Here is a 15,785-nt window from a genome sequence, read left to right on the forward strand (position 1 = left end):
CAACAATGACATTTTAAAATGTATTAGTGATTGACTTTTTAAAAACTTTTTTTGGCTATATTTAATATTGTGGAATGTCCATAAGGTAAGTTAGTTCCTGGTTTTACTTACGTTATAGCAGTCGTTCCCTCAACAGCCTCTTTTTTTTTTTTTTTTTTTTAAAACTCTTTCATTAAGTTTATAAGATAAAAAAAAACCTCTGTCCTGAAGACTTTCCCAGGGTGGAAAACTTACTGACTGCTACAAAAGCAAAGACCTAAAGTTGAAACTGGAGACTCCTTCCATAAATGTTAAAAGTCTCCTTACAGAAAGGTTATGATATCAACAATTATATATTTTTATGCTTTTTTTTTAATTGCTTGTTATTAGCTTTAGAAAATTTTGAGCATCCTGTGAGTGACTTAGAAGAGATAACACACTAGAACAAGCAAATTAGTATAAACCTGTGGTACATATTATTATTATTATTAGTATTATTACAGCAGGAACTGTTATTATTATTATTATTATTGTTATTATTATTATTATTATTATTACAGCAGGAACTGTATAATTGTCAGAGCTGCTGTTATAGAAAATTAATCAACACCTTTCGGACCAATCAGATCCCTGTCTCATACAGTAGTTATCATAACCATTACTGCCTTTTAGCTTCTTTCATTTCCAATTCAGTCGCCCAATCTGGCAACCCTGAACATCCAGCGGCGGCGCTGTGTTTTTGGCGACCCCTGCAGGCGGACCAGAGAAGTGCAGCGGCACTGCGGAGGACAAACGCACGCACAGGCTTCAAAAACCCGCAGCAGCAACAGGCACGAGCAGTGTGGAGTGAGGGACACGGCTGGACGCGCGCGTGTCACGTCACTCCAAACTCCATCACTAGAACAGTTCTGTAGAAGATCCGCGATTTTACTCCAAACAGAGGCAATGAGGAAGGCTGGAGTTGTCTTACACGGTTTATAAAGCGTTTTTTGTTTTTAATACACTGTTGATCTCAGGAGTTTTTCAGTGCACGAGATTCGTGCTGTAACTGGCTTCTCCAAACTTTGGAGGTAAGAGCGAACGCCGGAGGCGCGCGCGCGGCGGCGCGCGCATGCATGCATCGCCTTAATTAATTGCACAACATTAATAAATGCATGAAATTCCTTTCAGCATACATGTGTGTTGCTTGCTAATGAAACCTGTAGATGATGATGATGCTCGTGAGGTATGCAACTTGTAAGATGCTGCTCATGGTGCATGGTGTTTAATTGCACCACGATGCAGCATTTGTGCACAACCAAAATCTCCAGTGCTGAATTAACTCGAAATAAGCTGTATTGAATAAACACTCTGAAATAGTGCTCATTTGAGACCAGTGTTGTTGCAATTAGAGATTTATCAGTCATACCCAGACTTGCATACGCACTGATATGCCTTCATGTTGAAACTTGCTTAGTGAGTTATTTTTTAAATAGCTGAGGGCTGTTTCTTATTTTTGTCAGTTTCACACCCAAAACCACTGGTTGCACATCTGCCAAAGCTTGTGTGGAACCAAAAAATCCACAAAGGTGATGCTGAACTGTGAACCATCTGTGTCTCAAAAAAAAAAAAAAAAAAAAAAAATCCCTGCAGCCATCAAGCAACAGCCTGGAGCAGTTCAGTCTCTGACACTTCAGACATTTTTCATTCTGGCACTCGGATAATAGACCCAAGCAGCTGTGTTGTGTTCTTCCACACCTGTCCTCTTTGGAGTGAGGAAAAAGGACAGCTGGGTCTGGACTGAGAAGAACTGCGGTGTAGAGTTTCAATGCTGGGACGAGAGCATCAAGAGAGACTTGTTCTGTTGTGCATTGATTGTGCTGATCTCATTATAGTGCATCTGGAGTCTCTCACTTCCTCTACAGAGTGAAACACATTCTAACTGTCATGCTTCCTCACTTTTTAGGGCTGGATAGGCAAGGTTGCATGTGTATGTGTGTGTGAGAGAGTGTGTGTGTGTATGTGTGTGTATGTATACATCTGTGCATGTGTGCGTGATCAGTTCCGCTTCATAACTTTGAGTCAAATCGGATAAAACCAAATGTAACTGCATACATTTACCTAAGAGGTTATTTAAAGCTGTGGTGAAACTGTGGTACTGTGGGGGATACAGACTTTTGCACATTTGGATTCCTGTAAATTCTTTTCAATATTGACCCGTCCTTTAGTGTTACTGAACTGCCTCCATGTCTCATCAAGTCATGAGGTCAACAGCAGGGGACAAGCCTAAGCCTGACTCTATTCTTATCTCATCCTCCCAGTGTAACACACCTTCACAACACACAAACACACTTCCTCCTTTCTGTAAACCTCAGCACTGAGAATCTTTATTTTCTTCAGCTGAGATTTAGGACTGCGGTAAATTCTCTGAAAGCCTGGGATCAAGAGAAAGAGGAAATCTCCCTTCACTGGAGTTTGACCCTTGACCTCAGAGTGAGACTTTTCATAATGATTTATTGAGGCTGTGTTTTGACCTTTTTAAAGCTCTTATTTTCTGTGGCTTTTATACACTGCTATGACGCCAGTTGGAGTGTGTTAAGAGTGTTTTCTTTTTTGTATGATAAGAAAATGTAAGTAAATGGGGAATATCTGGGTAATGTTAAAATGTTTCAGAAGCTGTTCAGAATTGAGCTTGTATAGTTCTCTGTTTCCAAAATGGTGCATTAACACCAATTATGTGTTAGACATGACCAATATAGTGCCTTGTGTGAGTATTCACTTCCCTGGAACTCCACATTTTGTAGTGCTACAACCTGGAACTGAAATGGACTTAACTGGGATTTGTACTGTATGTCAGCTGCTATATGGCCAAAAGTATGGCCACCTGAGCATCCCATGCAAAAAAACATGAGAGTTGGTTCGCTATATCAGTCTCCAGTCTTTTGGGAAGGCTTCGACAAGATTTTGGAAAGTGGCTTGGGGGAATTGCTAAATTAAACCACAAGAGATTTAGCAAGGTCAGGCACTGATGTCACGTGAGATGGCCTGGCATTTAGTTGGCATTACAATGTATCCCAAAGGTGTTCAGTGGGGTTGAGCTCAGGGATCTTTGCGGACCACTCAAGTTCTTCCACACCAGCCTTGGCAATCCATGTCTTTATGGATTGTGCACAGGGGCATTCCATCCTGGAACAGGAATGGCCTTCCCCAGGTCCTCCCCAAACTGTTGCCACAAAATTGGAAGCATGCAATTGTTTAGAATATTATTCCAAACCATTATTCATCCTCCACCTAACTTTACAGTTGGCTGTATTCATTCAGGGAGGCGCTCTTTTGGGATCTGCCAAATCCCAGACGCGTTCTTCAGTCCCAGATAGTCAAGTGTGAGTCACTCCCGAGAACACATTTCCACTACTCCAGAGTCCAGTGGCAATGTGCTTTACACCGTTCCAGCCAACACTTAGTATTGCGCATAGTGCTCTTAGTCTTGGCCATGGAAACCCATGTCATAAACTTCTAGTGCTGACCTTGCTTCCAGAGGCAGTTGGGAACTCAGTAGTGAGTGTTGGAACAGAGTACAGGCAATTTTTTATGTGCTGTGTGCTTTTTATGTGCTAAGCACTCAACGCTATGTGAACTCGCATGGTCTAGCGCTTTGTGGCTGAGGTGCTGTTGCTCCTAGACGCTTCCACTTCAGAATAATAGCACTTAAAGTTTACCAAGGCAGCTCTAGCTGGGCAGAAAATTTGACAAACTGCATTGGTGCAGAAGTGGCATTCTATGACAGTCACTGAGCTGTTCAGCATGACCCATTCTACTGGCAATGTTTTTCTCTGGAGATTGCATGGCTGTATACTTGATTGTATCAGCTAGTGTGGCAGAAATAGCAGAAGGCAGAAATCATTAAAAGGAGTGTCCACATACATTTGACCAGGTAATATAAATCTACACAAGATAGCTCAAAATAACCCAGTCACTGATTTTTTGGTGGATGGCTTCCTCTAGTCAGAGTCTCAGTAGTAATGGATTTAATGTTGCTCTGAAGACTTTTTAAAGATTGGAATTTTTTTTACAACTAAACCCTGATTGATGATACTTTTCCAGAACTTTGTCCTGGATTTGTGTTGATATCTCATTGTTCTTCATGATGCAATGTGTTCAGGCATGTTCTGTAACAAACTCTGGGGTCTTTCAGTAACAGGTGTACTTAAATTGAGATAATGTGACACTTTAATTGCACATAGGTTGACTCCATTCAAATATCTCACCGGAACTAATTTAGGGGTTTTATAGCAACTGGTGAACACTTATGAAGTCACACTCAAGGTCACAACTAGACCTAGTGTGTTGTGAAAATTTGTGAATGTAGAGTGATACAGTGTCTTTCCCATATTGAACATATAAAACCCCATAAACTCTGCTATTGGTCATTTAGTTTTATTTGTTAGATTGTATTGTTGCTTTTTTTCCCCCAGATTTGAGAATGGTCATGACACTGGACCTTTCCATTGCACATCTTTGGACCAATGAAGTTCATATTCTCCTATAGAGCTGAGCATGATCTTATATAAACTAATCAATCAGTCCATTGCTCGGTCATGGATGAAATGAATGGCACGGTGTGTCCTCTCGGGCAAGGTTATAAACAATTTTCATGCTTCTTTGCTTTACTTATACTCCAGTGCAAGCCACACAAAAACCATTCTCCAACAATTTGTAGAATCTCGTTTCTCAGTTAATTTCAACGACTCACCCATGCTCAGCAAACTGATCTGGTCCAGGAGGGAGAATGAGGCAGAAAGGGAAAAAAATCAATCCCAGAAACCTGTAATAGAGGGAGTCACACACAGAGACAGACAGACAGACTAGTCTGCTAACAAAGGAAAGTAATTACTGCAAGCTTCATTGCACAGATTGAATGTGGTTGGAACGTGTGATTTAGTGAGTCTTCGAAAGACTGGAGATGTCGTCATATGAGTGTTCTTGCAAACGGTTGGTTAGTTTCTGAGAGAGAAACAAGATTGAGACTTATAGGTGGGTGACAAATTAAACAAATAACTGGTGTCTCTGTTGGGTGCATGGTGGCTTAGTGGGTAACACGTTTACCTCGCACCTCTGTGGTTGGGGGTTTGAATACCGCCTCTGCCCTGTGTGCACGGAGCTTCCATGTTCTCTCCACGCTTTGGGGGTTTCCTCCGGGTACTCCGGTTTTCTCCTCCAGTCCAAAGATATGCTTTGTAGGCTGATTGGCATTTCCAGATTGTCCCTAGTGTGTCAAAGGGTACGTGATTGTGCCCTGCAATGGGTTGGCACCCCGCCCAGGGTGTGCCCCGAGTTCCCTGGGATAGACTCCAAGCTAACCTGCGACCCTGTGTAGGATTATCAGTACGGAAAATGGATGGATGGTCTCTGTTACACTTTGAGAGACCTTTTACTGGCTTTCTTTGGTTCTGCTTGTAGAGAAAGGTGTTACTGTAAATCAATACAGTATGCAATACAGTATACAATTATGACTGATCACTATGGTGAATACTATGATGATATGGTGAAATATTTCTCTCCTGGTGGTAGTGTTCTTTTCCAGGATGACTCCACCCCATCCACAGGGCATGAGGGCTCAGTAAATGGCTTTGATGAGGATCAACCCCTGTGAAGTGTTAGACAGTGTTCTCCACCACCACCATGAAAACAGCAATTGAGGTACTATATATAGGGAATAAAGGGAATATATAGAGAATATATTTATATTCTCTATATAAAATAAGCATTTTATTGCAAGCTAACGGGATCAGAAACACACACACAGACCCGCAGGCAGCTTGTAAACTCACTCTGCTGACCTGCACAAGTAGTTTGCTGATTGATTATAGTACAGAGAAGCCTTCTCCTTCAATAAGACCTTGTATTTTCAGCTACCGTGGTAGTTTTAGCTGGCTAGCGTGATATTATTGGCATTGTGGTGCTTTCTAATTGAATGCAGTCAAACTGTGGAACTGGGCAGTTGGATTGGAGATTCACAGCCACAGCACTGCGGGATAGCAGTAAAGCACATAACGGCTGATGTTAGCAAGCTAACAACTAATGTTAGTGCGTTAGCAAAAAGAAAAAAGGGAGAGGTGTTGCGCTTTTACGTGGTACTGAAATGAGGTCCAAACTTTTGTCCAAAAAGTTTCTGTTCAGCAAATATATCAAAAAGGGTTGTTGACTGGGGCGCCAAAACTTTTGTGTGTGTTGTACTCTTCTCAACATTTTTATTTTATATTGCAGATAAATGTCATCTATCATCATTTTCCCAATTTCTGAAATATTATTTTATTTTATTTTGAACATGAATGACATCTATTCATGTGCCATGATTTTCTTAACGTTTTTATTTTACAGTATTTTATCATTTACTTTATTTTATCAGTTGTACGTGCATGTGATCTATTCATGTCAGCATTTTCTTCATTATTTTCTTCATTTTATTTTAATTCATTGTGGCATGTGTCTCCTATGCCATCGTTTCCTCAAGAAATAGTTGATATAAATTGTACAGCAGTGGAAAAAAAAAATATGCTATTTAATAAGACGTCATTGTATATGTCATAAGCCTGCTGCTTAAAAATTCATCTCAAAATAGCTTCCCACATCCCTGCACCCAGCTGATTTTACTATAGATAGAAAAACAGTGACACAGCTCTGAGAGGTCAGGGTCTCCCTGATCAGCAGGGTGAAATCATTCATGACCTCAGTGCTAATGAGACACTAGGTATGGACGAGCAGAGCAGAACTCACTTCTCATTTAAAAAAAAAAAAAAAACAGATGAGATTCCACTGGGGAAGTTAAAGCATGGTGCGGTCAAGGCATGTAAGGTCACTGATCACATGACGATGGTGACAATCTGCTAAGCTGATGTCTTCTGAAAGCTAGTGTTGATTAGCTACTGCTTGCCTGTCATCTTCTGAAAAGGATGCTGATGATTCAGGGAAGCGATTATAGATAAGAGTTCGCCTAAGTGACTGACTGAATCATCTCGGGAAGAATTCCAGGATCGGCTAACATGTGCACACAGCAGGATTCTGTTTAATCTTACAAAACCGCAAAAATGCCTGACATTCCATGTGTTTAAAGCATCCTCTTAACTAAGCCTTTAATATGTTATAATGTAGTACACATGCACGGAAATCAAGATGAACATGCAAATCTCCATAGCCCCTGGCTATGTTTAGTATTCCGTCCTTCCTGATCCTCTGAATGGGGACACGGCTTTATCTTTGGCACCATCACAGTCAAAACACAGGAAGCCGGACTCAACCTGTGACCTGTGTTGAAGAGGCTAGTAAACAGGAAATGGTCAGTTCCACTGCTGAGTACGCTGAATGCGTTTCAGGATGATGCCCTGCTGTTTTATAGCTGGTGGGGTGTTTCAGATGTGGAACGTTTTTTTTTTCTAACTATGTGTGTAATTCTTTGCGATTCTCTGCTGAACACTTCAGTGTGTGCTGTGAAGTTGATTTTTTTTTTCCAATAACAGTTACATCCTGAACAGTTTTATTCTCCTGCAATTTGCTAACAATTACAATATTTTATTCTTTAAAAAAATGACCATGATTTTTAACCTCTTATAGTTACATTTAATGTTGTGGAATGTCATGATAGAAAATAGTTCTTGTAATAATTTACATTATAGATTACATTTACATTTACATTTATGGCATTTGGCAGACGCCTTTATCCAGAGCGACTTACAAAAGTGCTTTGAAGTCTGTCAAAAATACATTCTGATACTGGCTCGCTAGGTCACAAACTAGGAATACTATCAGTCCAAAACTGGGGAGGTAATACTTTTTTTTTTTTGGTTTTGTAAGTGCTAACTTAAGTACTTTAGGAAGAGGTAAGTCTTTAGACATCATTTGAAGACTGCCAGTGACTCAGCTGTTCAGACATCTAGGGGAAGTTCATTCCACCACCTTGGTGCCAGAACAGAGAAGAGTCTTGATGCATGCCTTCCTTGTGCCCTGACAGATGGTGGGACCAGTCGAGCAGTGCTAGAGGATCGGAGGGAGCGTGGTGCCATGCGAAGTGTGATACGTGCTTTGAGATAAGTGGGTGCGGGCAGCTACAGGAAGCCAGTGGAGGGAGCGTAGCAATGGGGTGTTGTGGGAAAATTTAGGAAGGTTGAAAAAAAAATCGTCCATTATAGCAGCTATAAACAGTCATTCCTTAACTAGCCCCTCTTGAAGTTAAGTAGACAAAAAAATTCAGCTTGGCATGTTACTGAGAAAGTCTTTCCAGAAATGCTAAATAAATCTCTAAATAAAAATTTAGGCCCCTTTCATTTCACATTGTGTTTTGTATTCAACCCTGCTAGTGATGACCCTGTGTGGCTGAATTACAGGGAACAAAAAAATTATGACATTTGCATTTCTGGTTTAATGATTGGCTGGCTCATAGGAAGTGAAAGTGTTTGAACATAACAGACAAAGAGGCATCTCTGTCAGCCTGTCTTGCAATCTGCCACTCTCTCTCTCTCTCTCTCTCTCTCTCTCGCTGTAACATTTTTGGTTTGTGCAGATTGTTGGTTGTCCTCCAGCACACGTTGTGTCTTTGTTTCCCTCTTGTCCACAAGAAAAAGAATATTTCCTGTGTGAAAAAGCTAAAATAGTTTATATTTCACTGTAGCCCTCTTTTGAGTATCTTTTAGAAAATTAATGGTAGATATGCTGGAGGAATGAAGCAAAGTTTCACACTCTACACCCTTTTGTGTGTGTAGGTCTCTTAACAGTTCTCGTCATTCTCACTTTTTCACATACATACACAACATCCGGTATTTGTTATGCCCACAAATCTGCAAGTAGCAGGACACAGAACAGGAAGCAAAACTCAACAGAGACGTGACACCCAAGCTAGGAAATGTTCTCTTCACGTGTGACAAATTACATGTTTCTATCTGCATTGTCAGGAAAATTCAACTAATCACACTTTTTTTGTTGATTGCTGCTATGAAATCATTTAGTGGATCATATCCTCTCTTACACACACTCACGCACACACACACACACACACACACACACACACACACACACACATGCATGCACTAAAACATCTGTATGCAGTTGCATGCTGAGTCAACCTCCTTCTCCGGGGAATGGGTGTAATCTGTGAAAGCCAGCTCCTCTGTGTCTATGAGATATTGCAGAGAGAGAGGCGTAGGAAGCCCCCAAGCGTGTGCACACACACAAACACAAACACTCACACACACACACACACACACACACTGTAAGACTAAAATAGCTCCCATCAAATGCAGAAACGTTCAGAGGTCCAGATCAGTCTTAAACAGGAAGCTCACACATAGAGAGGGTTTTAATACATGCTGTTGCAGTAATCTGCATGCACACACACACACACACACACAGACACACACACACGCACACTCAGTGGAGACTGAACATATTCTGTCCTTTGTGTTCTTAAAGTATCCCTGAATGTGCAAATTTAAACCATTAAACTTAATCCCAAATAGTTAACCGACCCACTGAGCACGACCAAAAACATTCTCTCAGGAGCCAGAATGAAAGTTTGCTCCTGCATGGCCGATACTGAAGTCCACTGGAAATCTTAACAAGCTTCAAAATAAGTTTTTATGGCATCATTTTAGACGCCTTTTCAATGTCAGTTACAGACTCATTTCAGACATTCTTATTACAGTACAGTTCAATCAACATTACAACTATCAGAAAGTTCAATTACTTTATATTCACAATTAAAGAAGCACAATTTCACACACTGGCTGCGTTGAAAATAATCAACTTGTAAGCCATCCAGCTTTATATTTTACTTACAGCCTCTGTAGCATCTCCATCCCATCCACTTAATGACTTCGAATGTAGGAATGAACATGAAGATTACAAATATTATTTCTCAACACTAGAACCTTTTTAAAACTAACTAGCTATAAATAAACTGTTGAGAATTAACCTTTCTTTTCACTTAAGGCTGAAAAACTAAAGACATTTCAATCGCACCGACCAGATTTGACATGAAATATGGCTGGCTGCTAGCAAGCTAGGTTGTAATTGCTGTGATTGTTACATTCCATACAAATAACCAACTCATAAACATATTATATTTGTTTACAGTTCTTAACGTTGGCTATTTTAAACTATTTTCATCATAACTTTAACCTTTACTGAAATGTTAACCTAGTTAGCTACATGTATAATTAGCAGATCTTAGCTAGCTATCCTGTGCAATGGTAAAGAAAAAGTAATTTCTTCATTCATTCATCTTCTCTCTGCTTTTCTTTGTGGTGATTCTGGCCACAGGCTGAGACCTCATCATCCCTGGCCACAGATTTCAGCTCCTCCCTGGATGTTCCCAAGCAAACACTGAGATGTAATCTCTCCAGCAGGTCCTAGGTCTGCCCTGGTATCCTGGGTCCTGTGGGACAGGCATGATAGAGCTCTAGCAGAAGCCGACCAGGGGGCATCCTTGTAAGGTGTTCAAACCACCTCAGCTAGATCCTCTTGATTTGGAGGAGCAGCAGCTTTGTTCCAAGTTATTCTCCCTTATTCTTGACCTCCTCACCCTATCCCAGAGAGAAAAGCTCAGCAACCCTCATTTCTGCCTCTTCTTGTGACCTTATTCTTTCTGTCACTACCCACAGCTTGTGACCATGATGATATGACATAGATTGAGAGGTAAACAGAAAGATAGTTAAAGTCTGCTGCCTGGGGCAAGGTCTCTCCACTCACCTGGAGGGAGCAACCCACTCATTTCTGTAAAGTGTGGGGCATCCTTGTAAAGTGCCCAAACCACCTCAACTGGCTCCTCTTGCTACAGAGGAGCAGTAACAAAGCTGTTGAGCTCTTGACACTATCATGGAGAGAAAAAGTGGTAACCCTGTAGAGGAACCTCATTTCTGCCTCTACTTGTGACCTTATTGTTTCAGTTACTATCCAGAGTTCATGACTATAGGTGAGGACAGGGATGTATATATGACCAGTAAACAGAAAGCTTCATCTGAAAACTGTACTCCTGCCTCACCACCACAGACTGGAAGTGTCGTGTGGGGGGTGTAATTTGGAAAGTGTAGGGCATTCTGTTAAAATACCCATACCACCTCAACTGGCTCCTCTCAATTTAGAGATCACCATGGCCTTGGACTTGGAGGTGCTGATTTTTCATCCCAGCCAGTTCACACTCATCAGCAGAATGTTCAAATACATATTAAAGGTCCACTTCAGATGGTGCCAAGAGAACAACAGGGATCTAGCCCCCTGTACTAGCCACCTGCCCAACCATGGCTGTGTCTTGATAACCTGTCCATGAAAATCACAAACAGGATTGAAGATGACACACCTTTGGCTGAGTCCGACACCCACTTTAAATGATTTCAACTTGACACCAACTATGAAGTGAAGTGACTTGTGGCCAAGTATGGTGACCTATACTTGGAATTTGTGCTCTGCATTTAACCCATCCAAGTGCACACACACAGTAATGAACACACACCTGGAGCAGTGGGCAGCCTTTTTTTACTGCGGCGCCCAGGGAGCATTTGGGGGTTCAGTGCCTTGCTCAAAGGTCTCACCTCACTTGTGGTATTGAGGGTGGAAGAGAGCGCTGGTCATTCACTCCCTCCACCTACAATCCCTGCCGGACCTGAGACACGAACCCACGACCTTCAGGTTCACCTTCGGGTTGCATGTCCGACTCTCTATCCATTAGGCCATGACTGCCCCAGTATGTGGACACTCTCACTGTACTCATACAGAGACTGGATTGCACAGTATTGATCCAGCTACCCTGTATTCCTGCAGTACTTTTTGCGAGAAATTTTTGTGGCATACGATCACAGGCTGGACTGGATTAGCCTACTCCCATGACCCCTCATAAAACTGTGCGAGACTAAGAGTAAGACTTAATGTAGGGTGAGGGAATGCAGAGACAAGGCTTAGAGCACAGATTCTCAACCATCATTATGGAGTACCCCCTGTCCAAGACATTTTTATAATTATGGCTTTGTAAAACCAAGAGTGACTGACTAGACACGTGTTTCTCTGTGTGTGTGTGCTGGAGTGGGACAGTGCCGGTCATTAATGGAGCGGATATCTGTGCTCTCCCAATACCACTGTGTACGATGTCCTCCCAGCACCATTATTGATTCTCGCTATAATTAGTGTTTGTCTTTGCTGCATTCCCCCCACAAGGCAAATGCATCCTATATCCGAGTCTCAGTCAGCACAAGATCATTGCCCGGTTCATTTCATTTGCAAAACTCGAAATGAAATGAAAAGCACTCTATGGCTCAGATGAAAATTGTGTCTGTGTGAGTGTGTGTGTGTATATTTTATCATGCGGTATGTGCTATTTAGTCAAGCCTCTGGGTTTCTGCCTGCTGTGGGCTGTTAGTGGACTGATGGCATTTACATGCACTATAACGGACGAATAGGGGATTCAATCAACCTGTCGGGCTTTACAGTCTGATAACATTAGTGTGAGCAGTGGGATGGAATAATCATTAGCCGTGATGTCTTTTTGGCACACACACACACTCATATATACACATTTCGTTTATCAGGACCCTGGAGAGATCGATAGCACTGAGTCTGTGTCTCCAAGCAACAGTGGCTTTGCATCTGTGCAGCCTAAAGATCCTATTCTTCTGTCTCTTATACTCATGCATGCACACAGCATGACAGACATACCTGTGATTGTGTAGGCATAAGGAAGACCATTCATCTACCAGAGTGAGAATTTACAAATGTTGATGTCAACAGAAGCATGAGAGCTGATAGAAAAAGAAAGAAGAAATGAGTGGAATGTCTTGGCTTGCAAGAGACACTTTTTTTCTGCTGACAAGTTCATTCTGTAACAAGGCAAACGAGCATGTTTACAGAGAGAAGAACATGCTCCTGTACATGTTGTGTCCATGTAATGTCTAAACATTTGTCTTATGTCAGCTAAGGTTGCACTATGAGACTCAGTAGCAACTAGTCTGCCATTTTTACGTGGATTGATTTTTCTTCACAGGAGATCAAACCCTTGAATGCTTCTAAGTGTAGTGTACACATACACACTCAAACATACTTGTCAATTTGTCTGTATCAGGGGTATTGAACTAAAATTTGTAAATGTCAAGTTATGTAAAATGTCTGACATACAAAGGTCTAGATACACAACTGCAAATTTCTTACTTACAAAGGTTCAGATAACAACATAACTGAATGGCGATAGCAGTTACCTTTTAGTGCTTTACCATAAATCATTAGTTAATGTCTATAAATTAGACAACTTGATGTGGTTATGTTTTGTTCCGCACTAACGCTTCATGGTACCACTTTTGTCCAAGTTTGACCAATCCCGTCCACTCCTGCGGTTATTTTTGATTGTACTCGCCCACTATATTTCTAACAAACTAACAAAGTTGATTCTGTTTCCCAATTAATTTAATTTAACGAATTGGTAATTCATAGTCACCACCATGACTATGACGTAGATAAAGCAGTTACTGAAGAATGAATGAATTTGCACAGCCATGCAAGCAACCCATACATAACATCCCATGTTGATGAACATGGCTTTTCTTTGTGCCGCCAGCTGTGTTAAAGTCAAAACTGCCTGCCCCTGCAACATTTTGGTCCTGATGCACACCTCTACTCTGAACAGATTTCACTAATCAGACCAGAAAGACAAAATAAAAAAAAACCTTCCCTTTCTAACCCTTCTAGCTCTCTCGGTAGCTAGTCTCTGGTCTGATGAACTGCCTTAAGCTAAAATTTATGTAAATGCAAATATTTTCAGATGTTTGTTGGTTCTGCTACAGTATTTTTTTCCAGTTCTTGTTTCTGTGAAATAATTTGCTGGGTTTGCATTCGAACCATGAGTTGATGACTCCGGTCTATACTGTAGAATTTCAAGATGTTAATGTTTAACCACACACTATACTGCATACAGGTTGGTCCCTGGAGGACTAGTGGTTAGGCCTCGGCGCTCTAACCGCCATGGCCCGGGTTTGATTCCCGACCAGGGAACCAACCCCAGCCACTGGGGTTGCATATGACAGTGCACTCCCAGTGCCGGTTCCAAGCCCAGATAAAATTGGGGAGGGTTGTGTCAGGAAGGGCATCCAGCATAAAAATCAAATGTGGCAAATCAAATATGCGGACCAATAATCAGCTGTGGCAACCCCAACTCTGCGTAATGGCTGTTAGGGTGCCAATTCTAACCGTCACAACCGTCATAGATTCCTGCTAACCTTGGTATTTCCAGTTTTAGGATACACCGTGGGCTCCTCCAAAAAGTCTGTTACTTCTTATTTCTTTTTGTGTTCAGTTTGATTGTAAAAAAAATCCTAGTCTGAGGAAGTTCAGTAGGGAAACGCTGCTCAATGCAGTACAAGCGCACAGTCAAGGTCATGCAGTGTGATTAATTGTGAATTAAGGTTGTAAATGAAGATCACAATTCTACATGAAAAATGACACAACTGTAAATGAAGATTGCGGAGCAAAAAGAAGGAGCATGCAGCAGATGAGTGCAGTATTATAAGCATGACCACACAGCTTAATTAGCGAGGGAACAGCAATCAGCATCGAGTAACCGCACACGCTGCAGCCTGGAGGAAAGCACGTGTTCTAGCTAACAGGGTGATCGGAGCAAAACCATCAGAGCTTGGACTAATACATATTCTCTCTTGTGTGTCTCCATCTCCCTCTCCTTTCTGTCTGTTAACCCTCGGCCTCTTTCTGAGGGCTATAATCGAATTTGTCCGCCCACCTCCCTGCAGCACATAGACGGGGGCTTTGTTATACACTCACAATCACACACACACACTCACACACCATTACTGCAGTGCCTCTCCATCAGTACACAAAGAGGAGCCATAAAAAGACTGGTGCAGTGTGCGGGGGAGCCAAGTCTTAAAAAAAAAGTGTGTTTAAATTTAGTACAACTTGAGTTTTTGTTTGTTGCATGTTAGAGATATGATGTTGGGGGGTTGTGTGTTAAAATGTGTGTGAGACTGCGTGCACATGTACATTTGTTTGCATGTCTCTATGTGTGTAAAAGTGGATGTGTGAGTGTGTGTACGTGAGACAGGGCTGTAACATGAAGCTTGCTCAGCTTTCTCAGTTCAAACCAAATTAACCACATTCAGCTGCTATAAGCTTAGAGAGCAACATCTGACTTCTGTACATCTTCCTAAAACTAGACCCTTTCTGCCTTAAAGGAAAAATCCACCCTGACGTCATGTGAACATGGCCGCTCACACCGTCAACAGTAAATAAATAAAGTAAATATCACATTAAAAGATTTTACAGTGATATTTAGTTGTAGACTAATCACCATAGACACATTAGTTGGTTAAATCTATAACACTGACCATACAGTTAGCTGTTTTGAGAAAGTAAATGCATCATAAACTCACCATCACTAATGTGTTAGCTGGCTTGCTTGTTGCTAAGAAAACACACGCTTTCATTGACGTGTTTCATGGAGGTGTTTTTTCCCCTCTTTGTAGCTTGAAGCTTGAAAATTACATAATTTGCAGCAGTGCTTTAGTCGTTTAGTCTGTTCATCCGTACACTCTATTTATAACTGTCTATAACATATTCAGCTTTTGTGCTAATATAGCCGTCAATGCTTTTGTGATCTTTTGTAATCTTATAGATCGCTAACTTAGCCATCTACATGGTATAACTGCTCTGCATTCTGGAAATTCGAGTCCAACGTTTGCTGTGTCCTCTGTTGGATTTCTCATTAATATAATGTTGAACATGAAAGTGGTGAGAAAAGAGGCTGGGTTTGTTTTTAGGACCTATCAGTGAAACCTGACGAGCGC

General features: G+C 41.4%; 1 protein-coding gene across 6 annotated transcripts in view; it reads left to right on the forward strand.

Annotated features, from left to right (window-relative positions):
- The first annotated feature begins 761 nt into the window (after positions 1-761).
- Positions 762-15,785, forward strand: part of LOC113545782 (RAS guanyl-releasing protein 2) — a 41,680-nt gene continuing 26,656 nt past the window's right edge. For 3 of the 6 annotated variants that reach the window (XM_053231056.1, XM_026945368.3, XM_026945367.3), the window contains exon 1: positions 762-1,049. The gene's annotated coding sequence lies outside the window, so the exon portion shown is untranslated. Of the gene's footprint in view, positions 1,050-1,078; positions 2,452-5,529; positions 5,659-7,966; positions 8,047-15,785 lie in introns of those variants that run through there. The other 3 variants (XM_034301316.2, XM_053231057.1, XM_026945369.3) reach the window with 3 other exon arrangements.

This window comes from Pangasianodon hypophthalmus, chromosome 28 (assembly GCF_027358585.1).
Source record: "Pangasianodon hypophthalmus isolate fPanHyp1 chromosome 28, fPanHyp1.pri, whole genome shotgun sequence".
NCBI classification, from domain to species: Eukaryota; Metazoa; Chordata; class Actinopteri; order Siluriformes; family Pangasiidae; genus Pangasianodon; species Pangasianodon hypophthalmus.